Consider the following 22,881-nt stretch of genomic DNA (forward strand, 5'->3'; position numbering starts at 1 on the left):
CGGAAGCTTTGTTGAGCTGGGATCGGCTTCAGGGTGAACTTGGCTTGTGTTTTCAGCGAGTCACTGCTTTCAGTGGAACTAAAACCCCAGCCCTGGGTGCGGGTGCAGGCCCAGCGTCAGTGGTGACTGCTAATTAGGTGAAGCCCAGTTCCAGTAACTATCCTGTTGGGGTGGTGGGTTAGTGGGGATGTCCCACCAGGAACAGAACCGGGTTAGTGGGGATGTCCCACCAGGAACAGAACCTGGCTTGGTTAGCGTGCAGGTGGCATGTGGTTCTGACTGCACAGCTTCATTTGAGTCCTGGCTGAACAGAGATTCCCCATCCTCCTTCCTGAAGGAGCCCCCAACAATTGCTGTAGGTTTGGAGTCTCCTTTATATTTTAGCCATTGAGTGCTCTGACTCAGCTGTAGGGGTCTGTGTTTGCCGCCCTGGTTATGTCTACATAGCAAATAAAAATCCACGACTGGCCCATGCCAGCTGACTTGAGCTCACGGGGCTTGGACTGTGGGGCTGTTTCCTTGCTGTGTAGACTTCTGGGCTCAGGCTGGAGCCTGGGCTCTAGGACCCTGTGAGGTGAGAGGGTCTGAGCCCGAAAGTCTACCCAGCAATGAAAAAGCCCCAAGCCCTGCGACCCTGAGTCGACTGGCATGGGCCAGCTGCGGGTTTTTCTTTGCTGTGTAGACATACTCCCTGTTACCTTGATGAGGGCCAGTTCTCCTTAACGTCTGATTGTCTCTTCCCCTGGGCACATGTGCTCTTTCCAGGGGGATGATGCTACAGGCCCTTCTTGCCAGTGTTAATTGGAATTGTCCAGGCTTATTGTATTTCTGAAGAAGTTTCTGGTCCCTTTTGCCTTGCTAGCATGGGTGTGTGCAGTTCCAGAGCAAGGAAGGTTGGCCATTGTGGAAATGCAAGACTCCCAGCCTGCCGCCACATCCTCTCAGCCTTCCAGAGCTCCATGGAGGGCAAAGAGGGCAAGGACAGCACAGGCAGCTCTGATGATGGGAATTTCTTTAGCAATAATAATCCTTTCTAGAACCTCAGTGTGACTCACTGGTCAAGCTTGTGTTGTATCCCCTTCTATTGGCAGTTGCACTAAAGGGTAACAGCCTATTACTGCTACCAGCTAATGGGATTACTCCTTTAGTTTATGTGGTCAGGGTGCTGAAGATCCTTGGGTTCAAACCCTGCTACAGGCTCATGCAGGGGGCTATCATCGTTTGAGAGGTCAGTCTTTCTGGTTTCTAAAGGAGGGCCGTAAAGAGGAGAGAGTGCTAGACTGTCTTGGGGGGAAGGCAAATTTGGGACGAAGATGAGGGGTAGATGGGGACAGGTGTGACCCATCTGCATCCTCAGTTTGTCTACTAGGAGCAGGTTTGGGCTAGAATCCCAAGTAGCTGGAAGCCTGGCATGGACTAGCCCTGTTGGCCCATTGCCACACAATGCTGTCATGCACGGCTCTTAAAAAGAGATGCTTGCTGAAATTCTTTGCACCAGTTCACCAATTGCACTGGAAATGGCTCTCTGCTAACCTGTGCCCCAGTTTCTTGCTAGCCCATGGAGAAGCATGCTGCTTTAGGGGAGCTGCCATGCGCTTTGCTGGGTAATCTGGTATTAAGATCTCTGGCACAAAACACAGAATCCAGCTCCCCCTCCCTGATGGAGAGTTTACACTGTCAAATATCAAAGGTGCATCCTGAGCCATCTTCTGACAGCTGCAGAAAGCAGAGGCGGGATCAGCTGCCAGGAATTTATTAGAGCCTCTAATAATGGTTGGGCTTGTTTGAGGCAGAAAGAGGGGAATTTAAAGCTGATTGTTTTAAAAGAACCAACCAGCTGACAAACAAACAAGGCTTTTTAATCCAGATGCCTCCTTTTCATGTAATTATTTCAGCTTCTAGGGTTCAGCTTTCCTGGGCCATTTCCCAGGCTGTCCCCTTCCCCATCTATCCTTAAAAATATCAGTGTGCCTGAGTCACTCCCTCTCTGATGTACTTCCTGTTGGTTTCATTTACCATAACCAGGCTCCCTCATTTCCCTGCCCTTTCCATTTGTCCCATGGCTGAGATTTGCCTGGCTTAGACTTGAAGCTCTTTGAGGTAGGGTCCCTGTCTCTCTGCTTGGCCCTTTACAGAATTTGGGGGGGGGGGGATCCTCAATGTTAACAGGCCTTCTTGTTGGGGTCATTCTAGAACTTTAATTGCCAGGGTAATGTGCTGCAATGGCATCTCTCTAGAGCTTGAGTTGCCATAGCAATGAGCTGCAGGCTTGTAACTGTTATGGCCAGCTGGTGGCTGTGCTCCGGGAGGGGGCTCTGAACACTGTGAAGAGGAACAAAGAGGCATGAGCCTTGCTCCACCTGGAGAAAATCCCAGCCTAGAGGAAATGATGCAGTGTGGCCTCTGGAGTTGCAGGCACCATAAGTGTTATGGGATAGCCCAGAGCCAGACCTTCTTTCTCCCAAATGCTCTTAACAGAGGAGCACAGCATTTGCCAGGACAAATCTGAGCTAGCCCTGATTCCTCTGCCTGCCACACTAGATCAGACCGTATGGCCGGGGGTCCTGGATCCTCATGCAGTGTCCAGTGCTTCAGAGGAGGCTTAAACACCCTATCAGATGCCTGGCCAGTTGTGCTGAGCTGCGTGTGGGGTGTGAGACCTTGGCTCAGCTCAACACGCTGCTGGAGACAGGGATACTGGACTAGACAGACCACAGTTCTGATCCTGTCTGGTAATGCCAATGGCCATTGGGCCGTGAGGTGGAGCTGCCCCCCCGGCCTAGTGTGAGGGATGGTCTGAGTTGACAACCACCTCAGACCTGTGTCTCCAGTAAGGTGTTTTGTGAGGCAGCGGGTGGGGCAACACACCTCTCTGCTAGCAGGGTTTGCTTAGCTGTAGTGTACCTACTCCCCGTGTGCTCCAGCGTGGGCTGGCACTGTAACGCATGGCACAGCTGGCCAGCATCCTGTCAGGCTCCTCATCTTCCTCTCAGTACAACTGGGGACATAATCCTCACCCAGCTAGCAACACTGTCTGTGATGTAAGCTCCTTTGTTAAACCGTCTGCTGTCTGTATCCATCAGGGAAGGAGCAAGGTCTGTGCTGCCCCCAATTGGGCCTGTTGTCCCAGATGGAAACACCACAGGCTCCCATCTAGCTGACGTGGTGCTTTGTACCCATTTACCTTGATTTGTAGCACAATACAGGGTGCAAAGCAGATTGTATGTTACTTTTTCTAGTAGTTGTCACAGGGAATGGGGAACCAGGAATCCTGGGTTCTACGCCTGACTCTGTTGCTGACTCACTGTCTTGGGCCCTCTCTGTGCCTCAGTTACCCCACTTAGAAAAGGGTGCAACGACACTGGCCCTGCTTTGTAAAGTGCTTTGAGACCCTGGCAGAAATGCTACTGTTAGTTATCAGAGATGCCCCAAGGCACTGGCTGTGCAAGCCCACAGTTTCACATGACCTCTTTGTTCAGTGGAAGGAACAGGGGAGTGGGAGTAAGGACTCCTGGGTTCTTTTGTTCCTGGCTCTGCTATTGGTGCTCTTGGCTTGACCTCTCTGTGCCCTGATTTGTGTCTGTGAAATGGAGATACCAGCTCCCAGCCTCATAGGGGAAGGGAGGCTGAGCCAGTTGATATCTGCACCAGGCTTTAAAGGTACTGAGGGTTGGCTATTGCTCAGCTCAGACTGGGATGAAATGGTAATCCTCACACACTCAGATTTCCTATGGGCGATAATAGGCCCTAAAATATTTGCAGGGGACTCTGCCTTTCTGTACAGGCTGCCCTGCTGGAGATTTAGCTCATGCTATGCCTCATAAATAAACCCCCAATTTAGCTGTAAATGACACAGTCAGCCTTAATACTTCATGGTTGAATGACATCTTTTACAGCACTGGCCCTGGTGTTACCATAGGAGTCAGCATAGTTACAGCTTGTAACAGTTACAATGTTGCTGTTTGTGATAAAGCAGCTGCATAGAGCTGCGGGGGCGGGGCGGGGGGGAGGGGAGATGGGGGCCACAGGAAATTTTTGTGCTCGTTTTTTGCTTAAATGTTTCTTAGGATACTTGCATTTTTTACAGGTTTGGTGACCTGTTTGGTTCCTAATTGATATTTCTGCCATAGGACAAGTGTAATTCATTACAATCACCCATGCAAGTGCTTTGGGGGATAGGATTAAGATTCCAAATGAACTGGACAAACTGGAGAAATGATCTGAAGTAAATAGGATGAAATTCAATAAGGACAAATGCAAAGTACTCCATTTAGGAAGGAACAATCAGCTGAACACATACAAAATGGGAAATGACTGCCTAGGAAGGAGTATGGCGGAAAGGGATCTGGGGGTCATAGTGGACCATAAGCTAAATATGAGTCAACAGTGTAACACTGTTGCAAAAAAAAGTGAACATCATTCTGTGATGTATTAGCAGGAGTGTTGTAAGTAAGACAGGAGAAGTAATTCTTCTGCTCTACTCCATGCTGATTAGATCTCAGCTGGGGTATTGTGGCCAGTTCTGGGCACCACATTTGAGGAAAGATGTGGACAATTTGGAGAAAGTCCAGAGAAGAGCAACAAAAATGATTAACGGTCTAGAAAACATGACCTATGAGGGAAGATTGAAAAAATTGGGTTTGTTTAGTCTGGAAAAGAGGAGACTGAGAGGAGACATAACAGTTTTCAGGTACATAAAAGGTTGTTACAAGGAGGAGGGAGAAGAATTATTCTTCTTAACCTCTGAGGATAGGACAAGAAGCAATGGTCTTAAATTGCAGCCAGGGATGTTTAGGTTGGACATTAGGAAAAACTTCCTAACTGTCAGAGTGGTTAAGCACTGGAATAAATAGCCTAGGGAGGTTGTGGAATCTCCATCATTGGAGATTTTTAAGAGCAGGTTAGACGAACACCTGTCAGGAATGGTCTAGATAATACTTAGTCCTGCCATGAGTACAGGGGCCTGGACTAGACCTCTCGAGGTCTCTTCCAGGCTTATGATTCTATTTTAGGATAGGAATGGTAGGGCGTGTAATAAATCGGGACTGAGGGGCACTGGCAGAACTGTGTGAGGTGGGGAGCCCCTGGCTGAGATAACAGTGCACCTGTGGGTTGGGATAGAAGGGCATTGGCAGAGCTGGGGGTGGGGGAATCCCAGGGCTGGGATAGCAGTGGGGCTGTAGATTGGAATTGAGAGGCACTGTCCAGAGGTGATGAGGGAGGGAGCCCAGAAGAGGAATAGCAGGGAGCTGTGAGTTGGAATAGAGGAACATTTGCAGAGCTGGGTGAGGGAAGCCTGCACTGTGTCTTGCTCTAACCCAGGGGTTCTCAAACTGGAGGTCGTGATCCCTTTGGAGCTCACAGCTCGTGACCCCCCACCCCAAACCCTGCTTCACCTCCAGCATTTATAATAGTGTTAAATATAAAAATATGTTTTTAATTTATAAGGGAAGTCGCACTCAGAGGCTTGCTGTGTGAAAGGGGTCACCAATACAAAAGTTTGAGAATCAATACTGTAACCTATCTCAGGGTTTCCCCTCTTGCATGTCTTAGTAGTCATTGGCAGCACTCTGCACGCAGATCCACTCCTCACTATGCTGGTTCCTGAAGTTTCTATTTGCAGGAATTTGACTTATGCAGAGCATCTGAACATAGCCTGACTGCTCCTAGGGAGCACGGTCAGTGAAAGTTCCTTTGCCTTGCTAATGAAATCCCAGAGATAGACTCAGACTAAATCAGATTTGTCCCTAATTTACTCTCTCTAAATTGAGGCTTCCTCCCACTACAATCACTATAAACAGACTTGTTCCCAGACCCCACTGCTCCTTCTCTGTGCCTGTCTGGGAAGTTCATGCAACGTGTAGAGAGCGAGATCCCGAGGCCCAATGCATCCTCACAGTCTCTGCCCATGGGCAGATAGCACAATAAACATACATACCACTGTGCACTGGCCCACAGGCAGTCTAGACAGATGCAGACAGACACGTGTGGACACATGCATGTGTGACTCCCACCTATGCTAATTGTTAGCATTGGAGCTGCATTTCTTTGGGTTGTATCTCATAGCAGAGCTGGGACCTGATCCCAGTATGTGCTGATTGCTGTAAGTGAAGCCCAAAACATGATCTGTGCAGAGGCACCACGGGCTGTTATTAAGGTGTCGTCATTTTGCTGTATGGTATCCAGGGGAAGGGAGCAATTCAGTTAATGATAGCGCAGTAGACACACACTCTGGTACAGACCTTCGAGAGTGGCGGACGAGAATTTCTCCAGACCTGACCCTTCCCCCTAAATCCCACTGCCGCTTCCTGCAACTCCTCCTTCCCCACTCCTGGCAGTGCCTGGCAGCCTCTCCCAGATGCTCTTGTGTAAGGCTGGCTGGTAGGCTGTTGGCCTCTGATACCTTACCTTTCCAGAACCTTCACACTTGGGGAGATTTCTGAAGGGAGAAGCTCTTGAACAGAGACAGGTGAGGCAGGTGATGGATCCGGCCTTGTTCAGAACATTCTCATGAGTGTGTTGCCCTGGAAGCCATCTATCGTGGTGAGAGGTAATATCGCTCATCATTTTGCTTTTGACATCAGCTTCGTATCTGGATGGATCCGACCAGTGGAGAAATGAGGGCAGGCTGGGCCCTCGGGGTGGGGGAACTCAGGATACTGGAGGTGGACACCATCCCAGCAAATCCTGCTGCCACTTGCAGTCTGCTCTATTTGATGAGATTGGCAATAACAAGCTTCCTTGGGTGCCAGATCCTCCCTCCAGCTCCTGTCATAGGAGGTATTTAACGCCATTTCCATGGGAAAAGGGGAACTGGGGGAGGCTGGGGACTTCATTGTGCCCTTCTTTTCTGTTTTCACTCTTTCCCCCTCTCTGCCTGCTGCACTTCTTGCCATGTCAGGCAGTTAGGAGCATTTGTGTGAATTATTCAGCCCTGGGAGGCACTGTGACCTAGTGCACAAGATATCAGACTAGAAGTCTATTCCTGGCTCTGTCACGGATTTGCTGTGCAACCTCGGACGAGTCACTTAACCTCACTGTTTGTCTATCTGTAAAATGGGGATGATAAATGGCTTTGAGAGCCATTGGCTGGAAAACCCTTTGTAAGTACTCAATGTAATCAAGACAGAGGAGTCAATCCTGCACTCTGTTATTCTGGGACATCCCAGATTTGGACCCAGCACCCTTCTATGTCTTCACCCCCCAAAGACTTGATTCAGCTGTCTCATATTAGTGTAAATCTGGAGACACTCCCCTGAAGTCAGAATCATTAGCTGTTCTAAATTGATCTTGGTGTGACAGAGATCAGAATCTGGCTGCTGAACAGGAATGAGCCCATGTCTATCGTGAGCCCCTGGGGTCTCTGTGTGAGGTTCTCCTGCACCATGCCTGGGAAATGGGTCTCCTTTGGAGTAAGTTTGTCTACAAGGACAGCAGAAACTGTTTTATCTATGCTGCTCTAACAAGCATCCCCTGCCCCTGTGCTGTATACCAGTGTTGCTGGCCAAGGATCTACTGTCCTGGCTCATTCTGTGTTGTCTTATTTTGTACAGCATTTAAGATATTCTTTTCATTCTCCTCCCCGTCAGATTGCCCAAGTTGTGCTGTGAGGGGCGTTGCCCCCTGCTATACCTGTACTCTTGTGATGGAAATTACAATGAATTTTCTGGATGTAGCAACAGTAATGCTAGCAGGGTCATCAGCATGGAAGCTAAGCTGTTCAGAATTCCTGGTCAGAATTCAGCCATTTCCTCTGATAATTATGTATATTTTCCACATTACTCTGGAAACTTTGAACCAGATGTGTGAAAACTCACATTAGAATAGAAAATTACACACTATAAGCAACTCTAACGCTGGAGCATCTGAGGCCCATCACTTAGGCCTGTTAGAAAGCAAAAACTAATTAGGCCAAGACACAGGGACTGAATACCAACCAGCCCATACTCTATGCTTATCTTAGAAACATGGTTAAAGTGTTTTATTGTATTCAGCCCTGGCAGTGCCATACAATGTACGTGTACACACACACACACACACACACACGAGTGTGTGCATGTTCTCTCTTCCTCAATCTGGAGTCACTCCACTGACTTCACTGGAGTTTTGCTGCTGTAACAGAGCACAGACTTTGGACCACACATGCTGGAGCATTACATTTTACACCTTCTAGGCTGTAGCTGCCTTACTGAGGAGCATGTTTCTCTGAAGAATTTATACTGGCTTCTGTTTGGTTACAATATGGGAATTTCCCATGGACATCCCAGGAGCTGACTTCACTCTTGGTGGGGGTTGGGGAGGGGGACAGCAGTGCTATGTTGATTTAGCAACCATGAGTGAGCACAGGCCCTGAACAACAAGAAAAAAACACCTCAGAACACTTCCAGGTTTCACAAGGACAAAGGGGCTTATTTTCCTACCCTGTCCTGCAGTAATGCTTTTCACACTACCACAGTCAATATCTTTGTGCAAAGATGGTGTCGTATTTTCCACAGCTGCTTTAGTTTTCCAGTTGAATCACATTTTCTGATCATACTCTTAAAAAAAACAAAAACATTTTTTAATTTTTCTTTTACAGTCTGGAAGCCTTCCCTGGGGTGTTAACAGGGATTTTAATGGAAAATAATGTAGATATTTTTCTCCATTACTGAGTCACATGGAAATCTTCACCACTGTCACCACCAGACTTCTATTGTAGCGTAGATTGCCTCTAACTCTGGGAAATATTTGGTAACATTGGAATTCTTCTTAGCAGGTTCACACACACACATACTCCTCTCCTGCCAGTAAAACATTGCTGATCAATAGTGCTTTCCAGTTCTGTGGGGAAAGAGGGGGAAAATGACCACACTATATTTATTCCTGCCACTATGGATCCTGAGCACAATGTTTTCCCTGTCTACACTGGCACAAAGTTAAACTGCTTCCAAAAATGGCATTACTCCCAGTGATTGATACTGCATCAGTGCATCAAGTTAAATCTCATCCATAACCTTGCTTGAATGCGCTTTGCAACGAGTGAGCTGCGCTCCAAGGCAAAGTAGGATCTTGTATTTCTGGATGCTTTTTATGCTAACCTAACTAAACTAGCAATTAGAGCAGTGGGCTCGGATGGAGTGAGGGCTCCTGGGTCCCAACACTGTCACTGGAGCTCATAGAGTGAGTGAGTTAAATTATTTAAACTTTGAGCCAATTTTGTCTCTAGTATAACTCCTTTTAAAACTATGGAGTTACATGAGGGGTGAATTTGGCACTCTGCATCAGTTTCTGCATTTGTAAAATAGGACTGTTAATATTTCCCTCCCTTCTGTAAAGAGGATAGGCTCTCAGACTAGAGCAGCTATATACACAAACTATCCCATTTTGTGACTTATTTACCAGAATTGTATTGCATGTGTGGGAGGAGTGTCTTTTCTACGATCTACTTTGGTAGAGCTGTGTATTGTACATGGTAACATGGTTGTACAAACCCCCTAGAGCCTGATTTTCCGTTCTCAGGCTACCCTCTGCTCCACAGAGCTGCACTTGAGATTAAACCTCTCTAGCAGCATTCTACCATGGCTTTTCAGCCTGTTTGCAAAATTGTTTTTCAAAGCTGTCTTGTGGATTCAGAACGATAGGCTCATAACCTGTGCTGATCTCCTTGGTATGCTGGCACCTATGGTCCCTGCCTGGGTGCTAGTACCCTGCAGGGTAGGGGCCTGTTTCATGCTGCTTTCAGGTGTCAACTTATAGCAAGGTGACTCAGGAGAGTTTAGGTCTGGGTCAGGCTATTCAGGGAGTAAATTGCCAATAAAGAATGAATCAGAAAAAATCAAACTAAGGAAAAGCCCCTGCTGAACGGTCATGACAGCGAGACACAGACACCACCATATTGCTGGGGATGGGGGAGAGATGCAATGGTTGGAAATGGGACTCAGCCACAGAATTCTGAGCACTACCGTTCCATTGAAATGGTCTTGCTGATCCTCTGAGGTGTTGAGCCTCCTCACTTTCTAGGGAGTTACAGTACTCAGCCCCATGCCCTCATTGTGAGGTTTCATATGCAAACAGAGATGCTGCTTTTGTGCTAAGTTTTAAATGTTTTTTCACTTGGAATCCTAATGGGTTTCCATCTGCTCCAGGTGGTGCTGTGAACCCTTCCCACAACTGCAGTAGACCACTGGAATTCACTGCAAGCCAAGGCTGAACTGACCATGCTAATTTTATTGTCCAAGCTGGGCATAAAGTGCAGGATGTAAAACAACTATCTGCAGAAGCAGTAGGAAGTAAACTTTTCAGAGTTCACTGCTTTACGAGCTTGAAGCAAGAGACATTAACTATATTACTCCTGGGGGAATTTTGTACCACTGCGCAATGCAGAATTTTGCAGAAATTAATGTGTGCGCAGAATTTCCTTTCCCCCACAGAAATGGGCTGCAGTGCTGCTGCCCACCATTAGGGGCCTTTGGATCTGGCAGAGCCCAGCTTGCATATAGAAGAAGACACTGCCCAGGAGAGGGGGAGGGAGCTAGAAGGTTCCTGGCAGCTGCAGTTGCCATCATGCCCTGAGGGAAGGGGAGGGCTGCATGCAGGAAACTCCATGCAAGCCCAGGACTGCGCATCAGGCTGTTTCTCCCTCTGGATCTCAGGGTGGGGGGGAAGGGGCTGGGTATCTGGGCTGGGGGGAGGAGTGTGGGTTTCTGGGCAAGGGGGGGTCCTGCGGCTGGGCTGTCAGGGGAGGGAATGTAGGTATCTGGGCAAGGGGGGCCTGCGGCTGGGCTGGGGAGAGGGTGTGAGTATCTGGGCCGGGGGGCCCTGCTACTGGGCTCGAGGTGGGGTGGGTTGCAGGTATCCAGGTTGGGTGGGCACTATGGCTGGACCTGGGGGGAGGAGTTGTGGATGTCTGGCGCCCTGGCTGGGCTCTGGGAGTGGGAAGGGAGCAGAGCAATAGGAACTGGGTTGTCATAGGGGTTTCTTAAATTCTACTCCTGGGGGAATGTGTGTGTGTGTGTGTGTGTGTGTCTGTATTGTTACAGACATACTTGCTGACAGGTATTTTAAAAAAATTACCAGAATAATTGAAACTGGTGTGATTAGGTGGTGTTGTTTTGACAAATAAAATTTGCAGAATTTTAAAATATTGTGCGCAGAATTTTTTGGTGTAGAATGTCCCCAGGAGTAACTATATACATTGTAACAACGAGTCCAGTGGCACCTTGAAAACTAACGGGACTTTGTTGTTTTTGTGGATACAGACTAACAGGGCTATCCCCGGATACTATATACATTGTAGTAAATGGCATGACTGCCCTCTACTGGCTGCAATCAGAACTGCTCTGCTACATGCCAAATGCCCTGTAGGGCTAATGTATAAAACAGGGTTTTTCTGGCTTGGGTGGCAGGGGTTCATGCTTTGGGAATGGGAAGCACTGGGTTGTGTCCTGGTGTTGCTCTGAAGTTCTGAATGACTGGACATTCGTTAGAGCAGGGGTCCCCAACCCTTCAGTCTGACGGGTGTGTGCAGAGCCCTGTGGGGCTGCCAGTGTGGACCGGATTGCAGGATCTGGGCCTGTATTATTTTTATCTTCAGCGTGTTCCCTTTGAAATAGAAAGTGTGGGCCACCATAGGAGCCTACATGGGCTGTTCGGAGTGGAGGCCCAGTGCTGGGACCTGCGAGGAGTGGTAGTGGCTTAGCTTGTTGCACTCTGCACTACTTGCCTGGTGGGCACACTTTGAGGCTACAGCAACCTTTGCTCCCCATAGCATAAATGGAAAGGAGGAGGCAGAGACAGAGGGAGAAGGAAAGGCCAGAAGGGACAATAAAAGAGGGGGGAATGAGAGTTATGTCCGTGTGGGACACCAGGGGTGGGCATACAGTGGATCTCTGAGAACAGGGCCTACCTAGGGCACAAATCCAGGCACCGCCAGGCTGGGATAAGGGAGACAGACAGCAGGCATGGGTGTGGTAGGTGAGATACAGTGGATGGAAGGGAAGATAGAAGCAGGCAGGCATTTTCCCCTTCTGCTAGGGGACGGGGGCAGTGCCTGCTACATCCTTCCTGCTACTGAGAAACAGAGAGAAGCTGTAAACTACCTTAAGCGCAGCTTCCTCCTGCAGCCCCCTTCTCTGCCCTGACCCGGCCCCTCGCCCGGCCAAATCCGCTCCAGTGTCTCCTTCCCCTCCCTGTTCTGGCGCCCCTCACCCCCTTTATCCTCTTCCCCCCTCCAGCTCTCCTCGCTGTCCCCTCCCCTCCCGGGGGCGGTGCGCTCCCCTCCATTGGAGCCGCGGCCGCTCTGTCTGCGGGGAGGAGCCGCCCCCTGAATAGACCCTTCCACTTCGGGGCTGGCACCGGGACGCCCGGCAGCGGCGCGGAGCTCGGCTCGTAGCGCGTCCTTCCAGTCCGGTCCCGGGCTCATGGTTAGTGCCCCTACGCGGGTACCGAGCAGGGTCTGGCGGCGCAGCTCGGGTAGGGTGCATGAGCAGCCTCCTTCTCCCCCGGCCCGGCGGGCTGCCCAGGGACCTGGCTGGGGGACTGGACCCCCCCGCCCCGGCCCTGAGCACAGGGAGCCGAAGGGCCCTGCAGGCTCGGCTGCTTCCCACTGCTGCGAGCCCCGGTCTGGCTGCCGCGGGAGAAGGGGGCGCTGGTGACGGGACGAAATAGGCTGGACTGGAGGATACATGTAAGCGGAGCGCACGGGCTGGGGTGTCTGGCCCGGCCATGGTCCCTCGGACCCTCTCCGCCCTGGGTGCTTAGCGCGACGAGGGACGTAGCCGGGAGGGCCGGGACTAGGGGCTCACGGCAGCACTTGCTGGGTCCTTAGCTCGCGCCCGCAGTCGGTGGGGCTTTCGCTTGTGTGTAGCACCCAGCCTGCGCTGGGCGCACGGCGAGAAAGGAGCCCGGCGCTCCGTGCCAGCCAACAGGGAGGCCAGGGCTCGCCTCTGTATCGCGGGCTGGTCCTTGTGCCGTTAGACTTTAATTATAACTCCTCCTCCCCGCTATTTTGGGAGGCTAGAATGTGGTACCAGAATTAGCTTTGGGCGCTGGAGCGTGGCAGATGGTACAAGTCTCCTCCCACCTGGCTATAAACTAGCCAGGGTTGTGTCTTGATGGCATCTCTGTGTGCAGGTGTGTGTGTGTGCATTCACTCGTGTACCAGTACATACATATCTGTGATGTATGTATTTGCATGTGACTTTTAAAAAGGATGTTTTCTTAGGCCACTTTGTTTGAAAATAATTGGTCTTGTTTGCACTGGGGGGTGAAATTTATTTCCCCTCTGATGTGTTGGCATTTTTCCTTGAGACCTGGACAGCTGTGCAGCTGAAACTGACTTGAAAAAAAGCTGCAAATAGCATGAAATACTAGCTAAATATTTCCCCTGTGTATTATATATACACATACATGTCGTGAATGTGTGCTTGAGGGGATTTAATTGCACTTATTTTCATGTGCTAGTTGCACATGGTCATCCCAAATGAATGAAAATAGAAAGTTTGTTGCCCTCCCAGCCATCAGTGCTATTCATATCACAACAGAGAGCTGCTAAAGACATAGTACTAAATTCAGCTCTGGTTTAGTGGCTTAAAACTTTGTTGAAGTAGAGTTGTACTTCTTTGGCCCATAAACATTTTCTCTAAACACAGTGGTACACTTTAATGGTCTCTGTCCCCAAAATGATGCATTGATGTGACATGCATACATCACTCCTGGGAATAGTCAAATCCTGAATGTGACACACCTCCCCATTGACTTTGTTTTCCTTGCTTTGTGGATCAGATATTGGGAAATTCCAATGTTTATTTTGGGCTACTGTTCTGTGTTTGGGGGGAAACAATGGTATATCACAGTGCCGTTATAAACTGGGTTCATAAGTGGTTGCCACACAGTGCTGTTTGCGATCTTCACTTTGCTATCATAGAATCATAGGGTATTTTTTTTTCTCTTTCAGGTTTGTTTATTTTGTGGCTGTGAGAGCAGGTATGGGACCTGACAAAACTTGGGTGGCTTTTTTTTTTTTTTTTTTAGCTGACTTGATTTCAATTTGATGATACCCCTCTAAACAAAGTGAAAGTGAGATCTGTATTGTATTCGTGGCTGTGAGAGCTGGAATCTTAGTGCCTCTGGGTTGTACAAAAAACACACTTGTGTCCACATGAGCAGGACCGTGGGGTAAAGGGAATGTGTCCCATTAATGTTTTGGGGGAGGTCTGGATTGTTGTTGTCTGCTTCTTTTCCAGTGTTCTTGGAAATTAAAGTGAGGAAATGTGATCATCACAACTAAAGTGTTGGCACTAGCTATATTTTGTTACCCCTTCTCCACTCCCCACCACTTTTATCTTTCTTGGTGTTGGATTGCATTGGAGCCAGAAATCAGGGTTCTGTAAGGTGGTGATTTATCTTTGAATTTCCTGGAGTGGAGGAAGTCACACAAAGGGCTGGGGCTAAGAGCATGGAGGGAGACCCCATGAATGATAATTCAAATCCCAGGGAATAGGGAGGCAGGGGAATGCAGGCTAGTCCTTGAATGTTTAGAACCAGGGAACAGATTGTTTTAAGAGGGGGATTTGCCCACCCCCTCCCAAGTACAGCACTGATTACATACTGGGGAGCTTTTAGTAAAGAGCCAGGCATGTAATTCTGAGTCTCCAAATGATCTGTAAACCCAGCTGTCAGGGTTTATACAATCCCAGGATTTCTACATGAGACTTTCTTTTTTTGTTAAAAAGCCAAGGAGCATTGGAAGCTTGTTGGAGTCTGTGTTCAGAAGTGATTTCCCAAAACTCCACTCTCTGCTGTAGGAACCACCTGTTTCTTTAAAGCTCCCTGTCCCTGACTTTCTGCCCCTGTTTCTGCTTTTCTGTGTCTAATGTGGCTGGATTGAGGCAGGTTGGAGAAAAGGCTCCTTGCTCACCTCCTGTGATTCTTCCCCTGACACTTCCCCCTTCTTCTAGCCTGTTGTTAGAGATCAGATAAGCTTGTGACTCCAGTGGAAGGGATGGGGCTTTGATTAGTGTGTCTATAAGTTGGAGTTCTGCAGAAGATGTCTTTCTCTCCGTGCATCTTGGAATGGTGGGAGCCATATATTCAGGAGTGGATTTGAGGATCCTTACAAAACTTTTAATAAAATGGACTGGTGTTGTCTGTTAGTTTACTAAACCCTCCAAGGGCAGTAGATTATGGGAAGCTGCTGCTTTCTTGGTCACCAGCAGCAGAGAGGCTTATGTGCGAATGGTGGTGGGAGAGAGCTTCAGGGTCTACTGAGAGTGGATGGGAAGGCAGGGTTAGGCTGTTCCCAAGAGACTTCATTGGAGAAAGTGTAAAACTCACACCCAGGCTGTGTGAGATGCTGCCTGGTGACAGGGCAGAGGCTGCTTTTCATCTGTTCACATAGGTGTGACCATGACTTTCTGCTCCATCCTTGTAGGTAGAAAAACCCCAAACTTCCTCCCAGAGACAACTGCAGAGCAGCAAGTTGAACTGATCATGCGCTATAGAGACCATGCTGATAGTTGTGTTAGAAATGCTTCGCTACTTAGGGAGTGACTGGAGTCTAGTAGTCTAGCAAGGAAATTAGAAGTTAAGACTCCAGCTCTGCCATTGACTGTGTGTCCCTTGGGCCATTTTATACTTAGCCTATCTGTGCTCTTGCTTAACTAAGGCATGAATTGGTTTTAGGGTCTAATCATCAGGTCTGGAATAAACAGATTCCCTAAAACCACAAATCCCTGCAGGGCTAGCTCAGCCTGTCTTCCTGATTTGGATAAATCAAGTTCCATGCAGCCTGCTGTGTGTGAAACACACTAGACCTTAAATAGCAAGGCCTGATCAGCCCTGCATGGACAGTAAAGGTCCCATGGCACTTTCTGTAAAGTTTTTGTCCAACATTTTCCCTCCCCCACTGCCATGTGCTATTTCGGTCCTATCCCTGTGAAGGTGACCACATCTCAGGTTATGCCCATAAAGTGTGTTGGGACCCTCTGCCAAGCACTATGGATGTGTGAAACGATTCTCTCATTATGGTCGTTAAAAGGAGGAGTGCGTATTTCCCAAGTAGAATAGACCTGGAGTAATAGGATTATTAAAGTCACTGGGTCGGAGGCATGGGGCACTATCTGTGAGCTCTATTTGCCAGGGCTCGGTGGGGGGACAAGTTGCCATATGTGTGTCATGGTTGTGGGGAAGAGCAGTGTCTTATTTTCTCATCTCCAGTTTTCTGCATAGATAGTGCTGGTGCAACTGTCTTTCTTACACCATGCAGGGGAAGGGGGCGGGGAGGGGGGCTCCTGAGCAGCATTGCAATAGTTGTGTCTGTGGTGGATGCAGCTTGGCACTGCATTGTAATATAGCAGAGCAGCTGCATTTTCCAAGAGGAACATCAGATATTACAGTGGGGAGCTCCCCAAGTATTCCAGCATTGGGGGGCGGAGGTGGGGAGAGGAAGTGCTGTATGCACTGTAGACCTGGGAGCTCTGTCCCTATGCTGTGGTTAATCCAGACAATGTGTCAATGCTGCTGTAGTCCTAGCTACTATTTCCCCACAACTGGACACTAATATAAAAGCTATGACTGTCTGAGCACTGGAGAGAAGGCAGGAATCCCCAGGTACAGCTCTAGGTTCCTGGCACACAGCTTGCTACCCTCCCCGCACCATTTTGTTTCTTAATATTTCTTTTTCTGTTCCTTTTATTTTTCCTGGTTTTTTTTTAACACAATCTTTGTGCTTTGGGGGCTTTCCCCCTTTCCCTTCTTTGTTTGCCCGATCTGAGCCTTTGTTTTTTCTAGCCTCAATCCATGACCTCAGGTACAGGTTATACCAAAAACCCCAGGCTTCAAACCATGCCAGACCTGGTACAGCTCTTTGCCCTGCAGCAATGGACATTAAAACTGCCTCTGCTGCCTTGGGGTGACTCATGTGCCCTCCAAATGTAAGGTCTGTTCAAGTTTTAAAAGCAGATCTTGAAAGCTTAGGGAGAACAGGATGAACTTGCTACTGATGGAGCATTCTCTGAGACTCATGGGGTCTGAATCCCCTCACCCACTTCCTGTACTTCAGCTCCAGGTGCTCAGACAACTTCTGTGATCATTGTGGCTGCAGTGGTAAGCAAAGACCTTGGGGGCCATTCAGAACTATCTAGATCTTCAACAAAGAAGAAATCCCCTCTCCAGAACAGTAGGGGAAAGTCACCGTCTCAGGAGACCTCATGTCCTGGCATGGGTATTGCTGAGGTGTCCATTTAAGGAGACCAAAGCCCTGAGGTAAGTGGGGAAGTGGGATACCGGGAGGAAGCACGAGCAGGAGCGTGCGAGAGGGGAGGGCTCCTGCCTCATACTGAGAAAGAGGGACGATCAGTGAGTTATCTCAGGTGCCTATACACAAATGCAAGAAGCCTGGGAAAGAAGCAGGGAGAACTGGAAGTCCTGGCACAGTCAAGGAATTATGATGTGATTGGAATAACAGAGACTTGGTGGGATAACTGACATGACTGGGGTACTGTCATGGATGGATATAAACTGTTCAGGAAGGACAGGCAGGGCAGAAAAAGTGGGGGAGTTGCATTGTATGTAAGGGAGCAGTTTCACTGCTCAAAGCTCTGGTATGAAACTGCAGAAAAACCTGAGAGTCTCTGGATTAAGTTTAGAAGTGTGAGCAACAAGGGTGATGTCATGGTGGGAGTCTGCTATAGACCACCGGACCAGGGTGATGAGGTGGACGAGGCTTTCTTCCGGCAACTCGCAGAAGTTACTAGATCGCAGGCCCTGGTTCTCATGGGAGACTTCAATCACCCTGTTGTCTGCTGGGAAAGCAATACAGCGGTGCACAGACAATCCAGGAAGTTTTTGGAAAGTGTAGGGGACAATTTCCTGGTGCAAGTGCTGGAGGAACCAACTAGGGGCAGAGCTCTTCTTGACCTGCTGCTCACAAACCAGGAAGAATTAGTAGGGGAAGCAAAAGTGGATGGGAACCTGGGAGGCAGTGACCATGAGATGTTCGAGTTCAGGATCCTGACACAAGGAAGAAAGGAGAGCAGCCGAATACGGACCCTGGACTTCAGAAAAGCAGACTTTGACTCCCTCAGGGAACTGATGGGCAGGATCCCCTGGGAGAATAACATGAGGGGGAAAGGAGTCCAGGAGAGCTGGCTGTATTTTAAAGAATCCTTATTGAGGTTACAGGGACAAACCATCCCGATGTGTAGAAAGAATAGTAAATATGGCAGGCAACCGGCTTGGCTTCACAGTGAAATCCTTGCTGATCTTAAACACAAAAAAGAAGCTTACAAGGAGTGGAAGATTGGACAAATGACCAGGGAAGAGTATAAAAATATTGCTCAGGCATGCAGGAGTGAAATCAGGAAGGCCAAATCACACCTGGAGGTGCAGCTACCAAGAGATGTTAAGAGTAACAAGAAGGGTTTCTTCAGGTATGTTAGCAACAAGAAGAAAGTCAAGGGAAGCGTGGGCCCCTTACTGAATGAGGGAGGCAACCTAGTGACAGAGGATGTGGAAAAAGCTAATGTATTCAGTGCTTTTTTTGCCTCTGTCTTCACAAACAAGGTCAGCTCCCAGACTACTGCACTGGGCAGCACAGTATGGGGAGGAGGTAACCAGCCCTCTGTGGAGAAAGAAGTGGATCAGGACTATTTAGAAAAGCTGGATGAGCACTAGCCCATGGGGCCGGATGTGCTGCATCCGAGAGTGCTAAAGGAGTTGGCGGATGTGATTGCAGAGCCATTGGCCGTTATCTTTGAAAACTCATGGCGATCGGGGGAAGTCCCGGACGACTGGAAAAAGGCTAATGTAGTGCCCATCTTTAAAAAAGGGAAGGAGGAGGATCCTGGGAACTACAGGCCAGTCAGCCTCACCTCAGTCCCTGGAAAAATCATGGAGCAGGTTCTCAAGGAATCATTTCTGAAGCACTTAGAGGAGAGGAAAGTGATCAGGAACAGTCAGCATGGATTCACCAAGGGCAAGTCATGCCTGACTAATCTAATTGCCTTCTATGACGAGATAACTGGCTCTGTGGATGAGGGGAAAGCAGTGGACGTGTTGTTCCTTGACTTTAGCAAAGCTTTTGACATGGTCTCCCACAGTATTCTTGCCAGCAAGTTAAAGAAGTATGGGCTGGATGAATGGACTATAAGATGGATAGAAAGTTGGTTAGATTGTCAGGCTCCACGGGTAGCGATCAATGGCTCCATGTCTAGTTGGCAGCCGGTATCAAGTGGAGTGCCCCAAGGGTCGGTCCAATATCTTCATAAATGATCTGGAGGATGGTGTGGATTGCACCCTCAGCAAGTTTGCAGATGACACTAAACTGGGAGGAGAGGTAGATATGCTGGAGGGTAGGGACAGGATACAGAGGGACCCAGACAAATTTAGAGGATTGGGCCAAAAGAAATCTGATGAGGTTCAACAAGGACAAGTGCAGAGTCCTGCACTTAGGACGGAAGAATCCCATGCACCGCTACAGACTAGGGACCGAATGGCTCGGCAGCAGTTCTGCAGAAAAGGACCTAGGGGTTACAGTGGATGAGAAGCTGGATATGAGTCAACAGTGTGCCCTTGTTGCCAAGAAGGCCAGTGGCATTTTGGGATGTATAAGTAGGGGCATTGCCAGCAGATTGAGCGATGCGATCATTCCCCTCTGTTCGACACTGGTGAGGCCTCATCTGGAGTCCTGTGTCCAGGTTTGGGCCCCACACTACAAGAAGGATGTGGAAAAATTGAAAAGAGTCCAGCGGAGGGCAACAAAAATGATTAGGGGATTAGAACGCATGACTTATGAGGAGAGGCTGAGGGAACTGGGATTGTTTAGTCTGCAGAAGAGAAGAATGAGGCGGGATTTGACAGCTGCTTTCAACTACCTGAAAGAGGGTTCCAAAGAGGATGGCTCTAGACTGTTCTCCGTGGTAGCAGATGACAGAACGAGGAGCAATGGTGTCAAGTTGCAGTGGGGGAGGTTTAGGTTGGATATTAGGAAAAAATTTTTCACTGGGAGAGTGGTGAAACACTGGAATGCGTTACCTAGGGAGGTGGTGGAATCTCCTTCCTTCGAGGTTTTTAAGGTCAGGCTTGACAAAGCCCTGGCTGGGATGATTTAGTTGGGGATTGGTCCTGCTTTGAGCAGGGGGTTGGACTAGATGACCTCCTGAGGTCCCTTCCAACCCTGATATTCTGTGATTCTATGATTATGATTTCCTCTGGTACTGAGATCTTGGCACTGAATAAAAAGATTACACCATGTACTGAGAATCACATCCAATAAACAGCCTGGAGCGGTACCAGTATCAGTACTGGACTCAGTGCCTTCAAAACACAAGGACTCTTCTAAATCCAAACTGAAATCATCATCAGTTACAATGTCTTGGAGAACGCATGGACTACACTTTGGTACTATCTTCAGTATCTCCTGATGTACTGATTCCAGAGTACCCAGTACTGTCCAGGGTCCTCTTCCATAAGGAATGTGAGTTACCATTGCTGAGCGGTACCTAACGACATTCCCAGCTGGTACTGACTTATATCCTGGAGTCGACCCTTCCATCTGCATCGACGACTCATCCTCTGGTGCTGATACAGCCACTGGTTCCACACCAACCTTTTGAGGGTACTGAGAGGGTCTTCCAGTTAGTACTGACATATTATCTGGAATTCCCTTACCAGCCAACACCTCAGCCCTCAGAACTGATGTAGTTGCAGGACTCATCATGTTACCAGCACAAATACTATTACCGGCACCGTTTTCTCCCCCTCCCCTGATGGTCATGGGTGAGAACACCTCATCCGATTCTGAGGTGTCTATACAAGGCTTCTCTACCTTTCCATTTCAGCCACCCCTCCTTGAAGTGCACCCTGAGGAAGAAACTCCCAGCAGGAAGTGTACCCAGCAATACTGGCAAGAATAACTTTTCAGGTCCAACTCCCTTCCCTTATGCCCCACCACAGTGGGGATTTTGGAACCAGGGGGCCCCTTATGGCAAGCTCTTCTACAGGGTTCCATTGTGTAAGAGGTCATGCCAAGAGCACCAAGCCCAGGTCCTGTTCTGCAGGAGTTGCTTACAGAGGAGCAAGAGCCAGCTGGGGAAGAATAAGTGCCTCCTTCCGATAAATCTGCCTCCTCACCAGACGCCTAACTCCCTGGGTGTTGAGGTGGTTAATGAATGAAACGGACAACATTGTTGCCGCTTAACACCATCTGACAGGGAACTGAAATGGCTAGATCTCCTTGGCTGCAAAAGCTACTCCTTGGCCTCATTGCAGTTCAGAGGAGCCAGTTGCCAAACCCTGAGGGCAAAATATGATTTTACGAATTATTCAAATTTTTCATCTTTTGTTGAATATCTGCCACAGAACAAGAGGGAACAATTTCAGGCCCTCATAAAAGAAAGCCATAAAATCATCAAGGCTTCTCTCCAGGCCTTTCTTGATGCTGCCAATACAACTGCAAGTTCCATGGCTATGGCAGTAGTTGTGTGTGGAGCATCTTGGCTGCAGTCTTCGGCCTCCGCCATAAGGTACAAAATGCATCAAGGACCTTACCTTTGAAGGACCTAAGTTGTGCAGCAGCACCAGGGGTGGGTCCCTTCATTCTCCTGAAGATGCCCAGGTGATACCACAATAACTGGGCATTTATATACTTGTGACAAAGAAAAAATATAGTAGATCATAGACAGCTCAGTGGTCTCATCTAGTCTACTACCAGCTCACGAGACTGACAACCCTACAGGAAGAAGCCCAGATTCACTGAAAAGGAGCCGTCCTCCACAGTGACACTGCAGTTGGCAACATCCTCAGAACAACCATTTTGACCCATTAGTTGAAGGCCATGAACTGTTTTCCTCTCTGGATCCCACATCGCACCTATTCCCCCTTCCACCCTTACAGGTATCGTCTCTCCCATTGTCTGTCTTCCTGGGAGCTCATTACTTTGGACAGATGGATGCTGGAGGTGATTTCTATAGGCTATTCCATCCAGTTCACCACCTTCTCACCCTCTCTCCCCAGCCCTCTTCAGAGACCCACTCATTAGTGTCTGATATCAGGGGGTTGGTTCAAAGCACAACTGGGATCTCCTGAAGCGTTAAGAGGCCTGTCCCTCTGATGTAATTGCTGCTGGGTTCAGCAGTTTGACACTGTCAAGGTTCCTTCCCCACTCTGAACTCTAGGGTACAGATGTGGGGACCTGCATGAAAGACCCCCTAAGCTTCTTCTTACCAGCTTAGGTTAAATGCTGCCACCACCAAAATGTTACATAAAGAACAGGGGAAGAGCCCACTTGGAAATGTCTCCCCCCCAAAATATCCCCCCAAGCACTACACCCCCTTTCCTAGGGAAGGCTTGATAAAAATCCTCACCAATTTGCATAGGTGAACACAGACCCAAACCCTTGGATCTTAAGAACAATGAAAAAGCAATCAGGTTCTTAAAAGAGAATTTTAATTAAAGAAAAAGTAGAAGAATCACCTCTGTAAAATCAAGATGGTAAACACCTTACAGGGTAATCAGATTCAAAACATAGAGAATCCCTTGAGGCAAAACCTTAAGTTAAAACAAGACACAAAAACAGGAATATACATTCCCTTCAGCACAACTTATTTTATCAGCCATTTAAACAAAACAGAATCTAATGCATATCTAACTAGATTGCTTACTAACTTTTTACAGGAGTTCTGACCTGCATTCCTGCTCTGGTCCTGGCAAAAGCATCACACAGACAGAGAGAACCCTTTGTTTGCCCCCGCTCCAGCTTTGAAAGTATCTTGTCTCCTCATTGGTTATTTTGGTCAGGTGCCAGCAAGCTTATCGTAGCTTCTTAACCCTTTACAGGTGAAAGGGTTTTTCCTCTGGCCAGGAGGGATTTAAAGGTGTTTACCCTTCCCTTTATATTTATGACAG

The 22,881-nt window shown here is 48.5% G+C and overlaps 1 protein-coding gene and 1 long non-coding RNA gene across 31 annotated transcripts in view; one reads left to right on the forward strand and one right to left on the reverse strand.

The window, feature by feature from the left end:
* PHLDB1 (pleckstrin homology like domain family B member 1) overlaps positions 1 to 22,881 on the forward strand; it is a 128,101-nt gene that overhangs the window by 21,760 nt on the left and 83,460 nt on the right. Inside the window, exon 1 of one of the 30 annotated variants that reach the window (XM_043533951.1) lies at positions 12,277 to 12,401. The exons of 28 other annotated variants lie outside the window; for them this stretch is intronic. The gene's annotated coding sequence lies outside the window, so the exon portion shown is untranslated. Of the gene's footprint in view, positions 1 to 12,276; positions 12,402 to 12,491; positions 12,665 to 22,881 lie in introns of those variants that run through there. One more of the 30 variants, XM_043533952.1, reaches the window with a different exon arrangement.
* Positions 8,542 to 12,156, reverse strand: LOC122463538. Its single transcript, XR_006286989.1, has 2 exons — positions 12,078 to 12,156; positions 8,542 to 8,780 (listed from the first exon to the last, which is right to left on the reverse strand). It is a non-coding gene; the product is annotated as an uncharacterized LOC122463538 (long non-coding RNA).

The sequence above is a fragment of the Chelonia mydas genome, chromosome 22 (assembly GCF_015237465.2).
Source record: "Chelonia mydas isolate rCheMyd1 chromosome 22, rCheMyd1.pri.v2, whole genome shotgun sequence".
Classification (NCBI taxonomy): domain Eukaryota; kingdom Metazoa; phylum Chordata; order Testudines; family Cheloniidae; genus Chelonia; species Chelonia mydas.